Source organism: Oryx dammah, unplaced genomic scaffold (genome assembly GCF_014754425.2).
Source record: "Oryx dammah isolate SB20612 unplaced genomic scaffold, SCBI_Odam_1.1 HiC_scaffold_27, whole genome shotgun sequence".
NCBI lineage: Eukaryota > Metazoa > Chordata > Mammalia > Artiodactyla > Bovidae > Oryx > Oryx dammah.
Window position 1 is genome coordinate 130,617,956 of NW_024070211.1, and position 7,488 is coordinate 130,625,443.

The 7,488-nt window shown below is 39.9% G+C and overlaps 1 long non-coding RNA gene across 1 annotated transcript; it reads right to left on the bottom strand.

Annotated features, from left to right (window-relative positions):
- Window positions 1–602: 602 nt before the first annotated feature.
- LOC120854058 lies at window positions 603–4,900 on the bottom strand. Its single transcript, XR_005718906.1, has 3 exons — window positions 4,798–4,900; window positions 4,543–4,704; window positions 603–717 (listed from the first exon to the last, which is right to left on the bottom strand). It is a non-coding gene; the product is annotated as an uncharacterized LOC120854058 (long non-coding RNA).
- Between the last annotated feature and the right edge of the window lie 2,588 nt (window positions 4,901–7,488).

Consider the following 7,488-nt stretch of genomic DNA (forward strand, 5'->3'; position numbering starts at 1 on the left):
AAAGCATCAATTCTTCGGTGCTCAGCTTTCTTCACAGTCCAACTCTCACATCCACACATGACCACTGGAAAAACCATGGCCTTGACTAGACGGACCTTTGTTGGCAAAGTAACGTCTCTGCTTTTGAATATGCTGTCTAGGTTGGTCATAACTTTCTTTCCAAAGAGTAAGCATCTTTTCATTTCATGGCTTCAGTCACCATCTGCAGTGATTTTGGAGCCCAGAAAAATAAAGTCAGCCACTGTTTCCACTGTTTCCCCATCTATTTGCCATGAAGTGATGGGACCGGATGCCATAATCTTAGTTTTCTGAATGTTGAGCTTTAAGCCAACTTTTTCACTCTCCTCTTTCACCTTCATCAAGAGGCTCTTTACTTCTTCTTCACTTTCTGCCATAAGGGTGGTATCATCTGCATACCTGAGGTTATTGATATTTCTCCCGGCAATCTTGATTCCAGCTTGTGTTTCTTCCAGCCCAGTGTTTCTCATGATCTACTCTGCGTATAAGTTGAATAAGCAGGGTGACAATATACAGCCTTGACGTACTCCTTTTCCTATGTGGAATCAGTCTGTTGTTCCATGTCCAGTTCTAACTGTTGCTTCCTGACCTGCATACAGGTTTCTCAAGAGAGCTTCCCTGGTGGCTCAGATGGGGGGCGGGTAGGAAGGGATTTATTCTTCCAGTTGCTTTTTAGTTGATGGTTTTAGGATCCAATAACTGTAATTGCAACAATAAAAGTAAAATTTCACGTTAGTAGTTTGAATTCTGAGATGTTTTTAGCTAGAAAATACACATGATGACTAGAAAAATGTAACAACACCAGCTAAAATTATTCAGATGTTTTATTAAAAGGCCAGACACAAATCTATCATAATACAGGCATTTAGCTAAGCTTAAATAGTAATTAGATTATGGTGCATAGCTGTCAAACTCTTGTTAAGGAAACAAGAGTGTTCTTATATCTGTCTAAATATGTCTTTCTCCTTCTATCACCTTTTCCAACTTCATTTAAATCAATTTTGAAGATAAAGGAGTCACTGAGCCCAATATTCATTGATAGCCAAGCAGGCAGCTTTTGGGTGTGAACCAGACTGGGGATGACTCACTGGAAGCCAAATGTTCATATGGAAAGCTCCCCCTAAAATGGCATGAAAGCAAATATTTATAAACATGTTAAAAAAGCATTGTGGAACCCTTGGGAGGAGGGGTTAAAATATTGCCACACATTCCTAATTACACCATTTTGATAAAACACTGCTTGCTACCACGGAGGCTGGCTCAAGCCTTATGCCTTTCGGAAACAAGGTTACTATAATTGGTATGACTGTCCTGACTCACAGTACTTCTTATTTTGAAATATGATTCTATTTTGATAACCTCAGCCCAATCTGTATTTTGAATGCGTTGAAAAATTCATATGCTACTTGTGAAAATGTTCAGTTTCCTATAGATAGGTCTCTCAGTTGCAATCTACACAGGGGTCGCAACAAAAGAGTGGGTAAAAATGGAAACATTTCTTGTTGAGCAAATATTTACCTCAAATTGTATAAGTATATATTTAAATTCTGCTCCATGATGTTAACTGTTATATTAAATGCCCTTCTTTACTCTCTCAAACAAATAAAAAACAATTGTTTTTATTCTGATAGATATTTTTGGTACATACTAGTTTCCTGTTACATTTAGGCCCTAGAACCCATGACTCAGACAAACTGGGTCCGTGGGAAGTCAGCTCCTATTAGAAATGCTCTGAAGCGAAGGCGATGGAAGTGGTGGAAGGGTGGTGCTTTTCTGTTTGGTTCTGATTTGAAAAGGAACCAAGGAATGAAGAGGTGATCAGGCCAAGAGACCAGTCCTCCTGCAAAGCCGAACTACCTGCCCTTTTCCTATGACCCCTACTAGGGTTCCTAGGTCTGTTGGCACATTTCAAAAAGGACATTGAGTCAGCCAGGCAGTGACAGTTGAACTCACTGAACTTAGTGAAGTGAAAGTCCCTCAGTCGTGTCCAGCTGTTTGCGATCCCATGGACTATACAGTGCATGGAATTCTCCAGGCCTGAATACTGAAGTGGATAGCCTTTCCCTTCTCCAGGGGATCATCCCAACCTAGGGAGCACACCCAGATCTCCTGCATTGCAGGTGGATTCTTTACCAGCTGAGCCACAAGGGAAGCCCGCTGAAGTTAGCAGCAGCGCTTTTTTAGAATTTTGTCTTGTTTATGGGTCAAAAACTCAGCCTACATAACAAAAGGAAGTATATCAGAGGAGGAATAAATAAATAAAGATGTAGTATCAAAGTGAAAAAAAAAAAACCACTTTGTCTTGTATCCAAGAAATCAATAACAACTCCTTTCAATCATGCCTGTGTTGTATATGTTAATAAGGTGACTCTTGATGGGCACGATTTATGCAATCATAACCATGCATGGAACCACCATTAAATTCCCTAAATGATAAAGTTCAGGGAGCTCCCTAGTGAGTGAGCGCGTCGAGGTGCTGGCAGGGTGGTGTTCCTAGAGGCTCTGTGCCATCAGCCCCGTGCGACAATCCTAGACCTTGTTAGTGCACTTCTTCCAGTTGGTTGTTCCTGAGTTGTCTCCTTTGTCATAAACTGGTCATAGCAAGTAAACTATTTATGATTTCTGTGAGCTGCTCAAACAAATTATGAAACCTGACGGGGGAGGCAATGGGAACGCTCAGTTTAGAGCCTGTCAGTCAGAAGCACAGGTGCCCTGGGACTTGAGACCATTGTCTGAAGAGGGGGTAGTCTTGCAGGAATGAGTCCTTAACCTGTGGGGTCTGCACTGACCGGTTGCTACTGTCAGAACTAAACTCTGGGGTACCTCGTTGATATCTGGGGAGTTGGAAAATTGGTTAGTGTGAGGAAAACATCCCACAGATTTGGTGTCAGAAGTATTGTTAGCAAAAAACAGTTCACTGTGCTTTTATGATTTCAGTAAGCTAGAGTATGTATCAGGTTTGCCAAATCCTTATGAACAAACATACATGTAGGTTCTAGTCGTCTACTGGGTAGATCAGACAAGACTCAGCTGACTCACAGATACATGGAAATAGATCAAACAAGTAGCATGTGTTTGAAAGGAACACTTTAGTTAGACAAGGAGTGGGGATTTTTTGACAATCGTTTTGAATGTGAGTCAGAGTGTAGGTTTGAGTGGGTGAGCGTGTGGGTGGATACATCTGTGGGTGTCAGAAAGAGACAGCCAGGGATAGATGGCTGCAGTTCCCTAGCTAGTAAAATGACTATAATAGTAAGATAAATTTAAAAGCACAGAGCCCTTTAAAATAGTTTTAGACACATGATGTCTACAGACAGGCTTATTTAAAATACCAGTCGCTTCCCACAAAGACTTTAAATTACTCCCTCCTTACACAATACCAGACAATTTTCATTTACCACTTACTTGAAATTTGGTAATTATCACAAATGAAACCCTGACTTACATTGCTAGTAGTCAAAACCATTTAAAAATGGGAAAATTGAGATAATTGGGCTGCATGTCTTACCTAGAAAGTGACCTTCAGCTGTTCACAGACCAAGAAATGATAGCAAATGACTTCCACAGAAATAGGAGCTAAAGAAGAAGGATTTTATTTATTTACAGCTGTAACAAGATGGTTTCTGATATACTTATCTGCATGAAATAAATAGGCGATACAAAGATGTAAAAAGACAGGGAATAGGCAATGTAAGTTCTTACCTGCTTTTACTGGAGAATAACGATAATGGTGAAGTGATGTCTATGCACAGACTTGATTTAACAACATTTTCAGATGTTCACTATTTTGGGCAATTCCGTGATGACATTTCTAGACTCTGGCAAGTGTGAATCTATGGGCAAGTCCAGAACTCACAAAAGCTACAAAGAATATCACTGAAAACTAAAGAAGATAGTCCCAGAATGACAAAGATGATGGCTCAACAGGCGCAGGATAGGTGGCCACTCAGCACACAGCTCCCGCATCAGAGCCTCTGTGAGGCGCCTCCCTGCAGTGCCTGCTTGTAGAAGGACAACCTGCGTCTGCCCTCAAGGCATTAGCTCACAGGCACTGTTTGTGCCAGGTCAGTGGAGGAAACAATGACCAATTCTTCATTCATCAACAGTGACTTTCCTTCCAAACAAAAATCTTTTCCTAATTATAAAAATAATGCATGATCATTATTTAAAAATTCAGACAGAAGAGAAAAGCAGCTTTCAATGAGTTTTGGAGAATTCATTTAAAGCCATTAGATACCAAAGGAGTATAAAGGGTCTGTGCTTCATCTCATACTCCTTCTTTGTAAACTTACTTCTCCACTCCTTGCCACACATCATTTTTCATGATTAATTGATGGAGAACACGTGATACAATGTACTTGCCTAGCAGGGCAATCTGTCTATATACTATTACTGTTTCTCACACACTGGAAGCATAATATACCTTTATTTCATACGTACTTCAGACCTGGAAACATCCAAAACTATATCTGGCTCCTATTCACATTAATATCACGCCTGCATTCACAAGAAGGGAGCACTCACCTGTCTCTGCTCTAAAGTCCTGATTCTTTATGCTTAGAGCTGAGCTAGGAAGTCAGATTCCATGTAAGCAGTCTGAGAATGATGAATGGTTGCTTTGAGTCTCCATGAGGTTTGGAACTTTTAATGCAGAGGGTGAACAGCTACGCAGAATGTGTGAGCCTCCTACAAGATAGACTAATGTTGCAGTTACACAATTAATCTGAAATCCCAGTGGCTTAACCCAAGAACGGTTTAATTCTTGCTCTTGTTACATACCCATTGCAGATGGGAAGGCCATCTTATTCAAAGACCAGGATGATGGAGTTTCTGTCATCTTGTGGCTGCAACAGCTCCTTGGTCCCTGTAGCAGGGAAAGAGAGAGAATAGATTCTCAGTGGGCTTTTCACTGCCCCTGCCCAGAAGGACTGCTTGTGGCTTCTGCTCACATTTCATTGGCCATAGCTAATCACATGGTCTTCCAAACTTCAAAGTAGCTGAGGAATTTGGAGAACGGATGAAATGATTAGCTAAAACTGTCTCTCACCTAAACTGTCTCACACTTAAACCTGAGTGTCCATTTTTGACACAGGCTAACATTATCCAAAATCAAGTAAGTGATATCTACTTATGTCAATTTTCTACTCTTTTTGACATGAATATTTGAGAGTGACAAGAAGGTAAAGAAGAATATATTGTACACATAAACAGTTTTTTAATATATATATAAGATAATTACTGTATACATAATAGCATTTTATTTTCCATAACAGGTATTCAAGAAGGAAGAAGATGATTGTGAAAGAGAAAACCATTACTAAACCCTCATTTTTAGCCACTAATTCCAATTTGGGTTGACTGAAAGCAGCAGCAAGCTTGGATTTGTAAGGGTGGACTAATTTCTACAACAGTTAGTTATCTCTGATCTTTGGAATTCCAGAAAATTTTTTTCTTCTGTGTATCTGAATTTTATAATTTTCCTATAATTTCCCTGGTTAAGACAACGGAATCTATTATTGCATATGTGACAGTCCTGTGTAGGTATTTGATGCGTGGCCTTCCAGTGATTCTATTTCTAGAATTTTATCCTGGGAAATAAAAAGCTAATATAAACAAATGCGTGTACAAGTATATTTATTGTAGTATGGGGCTTTCCGGGTAGCTCAGACAGTAAAGAATCCGCCTGCAATGCAGGAGACCTGGGTTCAATCCCTGGCTCAGGAAGATTCTCTGGAGAAGGGATTGACAACCCACTCCAGTATTCTTGCCTGGAGAATTCCATGGACAGAGGAGCCTGGTGGGCTATATAGTCCATGGGATCACAATGAGATGGACACGACTCAACTAACACACACATTGTTACTAAGGGGAAACACTTTCAGGACACTTCATACCTCCAGCAATTGAAGGTAAATTAATAATGGTAATTCTAATAAAATATCATGAATGATGCCACAGATATCTTCAGTAATGATGAACAATGCTCCTTATACATTAAGTTAAAATGAAAAGTGAAAGTAAAATTAATCCGTTGCATCCAACTCTTTGTGACCCCTGCAGTGTGGCCCATCAGGCTCCTCTGTCCATGGAATTCTCGAGGCAAGAATGCTGGCGTAGATTGCCAATTCCCCCTCCAAGGGATCCTCCCAACCCAGGAATTGAACCCAGATTCTTTACCATCTGAGCCACCAGGGAAGCCCTTAAGTAAAAATACCTGTTTATAAATCTCTGTGTCTAGAATATTCTCTCTTTTATTTTTGGTTTTCCTGGTGGCTCAGTGGTAAAGAACCCACCTGCTAATGTAGAAGATGCAGAGTCGGGAAGATCCCCAGAGAAGGAAACGGCAACCCGCTCCAGTATTCTTGCCTGGGAAATCCCAGGGATGGAGGAGTCTGATGGGCTAGAGTTCATGGGGTTGAAAAGACTTGGATACAACTTAGCTACTTAAAACAACAGCAACAACATATATATATATACACACATACACACAATATATATATATCAAATAAAATGGGAATATTCTAGACATAGAAGGTTTCTATATATATAATTTTTGCTTAGATAAAGTGATGTTTTTCTTTTAAAAAAGAAATTTATTTTTTTATTTTAAAGCAAAAAAAAAAAGAAAACCCCTGATGTTTAAACTCAAGAGTTTTAACCCATAGACATCTCAAAGAATAAACAAAATACCACCTGGTTACCCACACTGGCTCTATCTTCCACACAGCCCCTGCCTGAGCACCTTGATGGACCCCCAGCCATCGTGGTGCGGATGGGTGGGTGGGGGAGCCAAGTTCTTGGTAGGCCCTTGTCTTGGTGCCTGGCTTGAGCTAACTGCAGAGCCCATACATAGCTGCTGCTCTTCATTCCTTGCCTCCCTCACTCTGACAATGGTCTGCTTTCTTTCCTCTGAGTAGGAAACCTGCAGAGGCAGCTGGCTTGGGATATTTTGTGTAGGCATGTGAGTTATATGTAAATCACATGCACAGACACTAAGAATCGTTTCTCAGATGGCGCAAGTCAAGAATATTTGCCTCGAGTTTGTGTTACACCTAAAAAGAGAGCACATACTTCTGATATTTCTCTTAATTTCTTCCAGAATAAATCAAGCCACTGTCAGGAGAGGTTTGGCTTTTCCAGTTCACTACCCATTTTGAAGTTATCCATGCATGTATGCTTATAAACATTAAATCATTTTCAAAGAAATTCTACCACAGTTGAATTCAAAGTGAAGAGCCAGAACGTCATAGTTTTATCCAAGAATCAACATCCTTTACAGTTCAAATAATGTAATATGAATTTCTAATAGCCCAAAGAGGCAAACATTTTTAACTACTTTTAGTATGAGAGTAGTGACTTTATGAACTGTAGACTTCACTCAGCAAAATCATACATCTCTTACTTATACATATAAACTTATTTATACATATAAACCACTTATTTACACATCTAAACACACATCCCAAATTT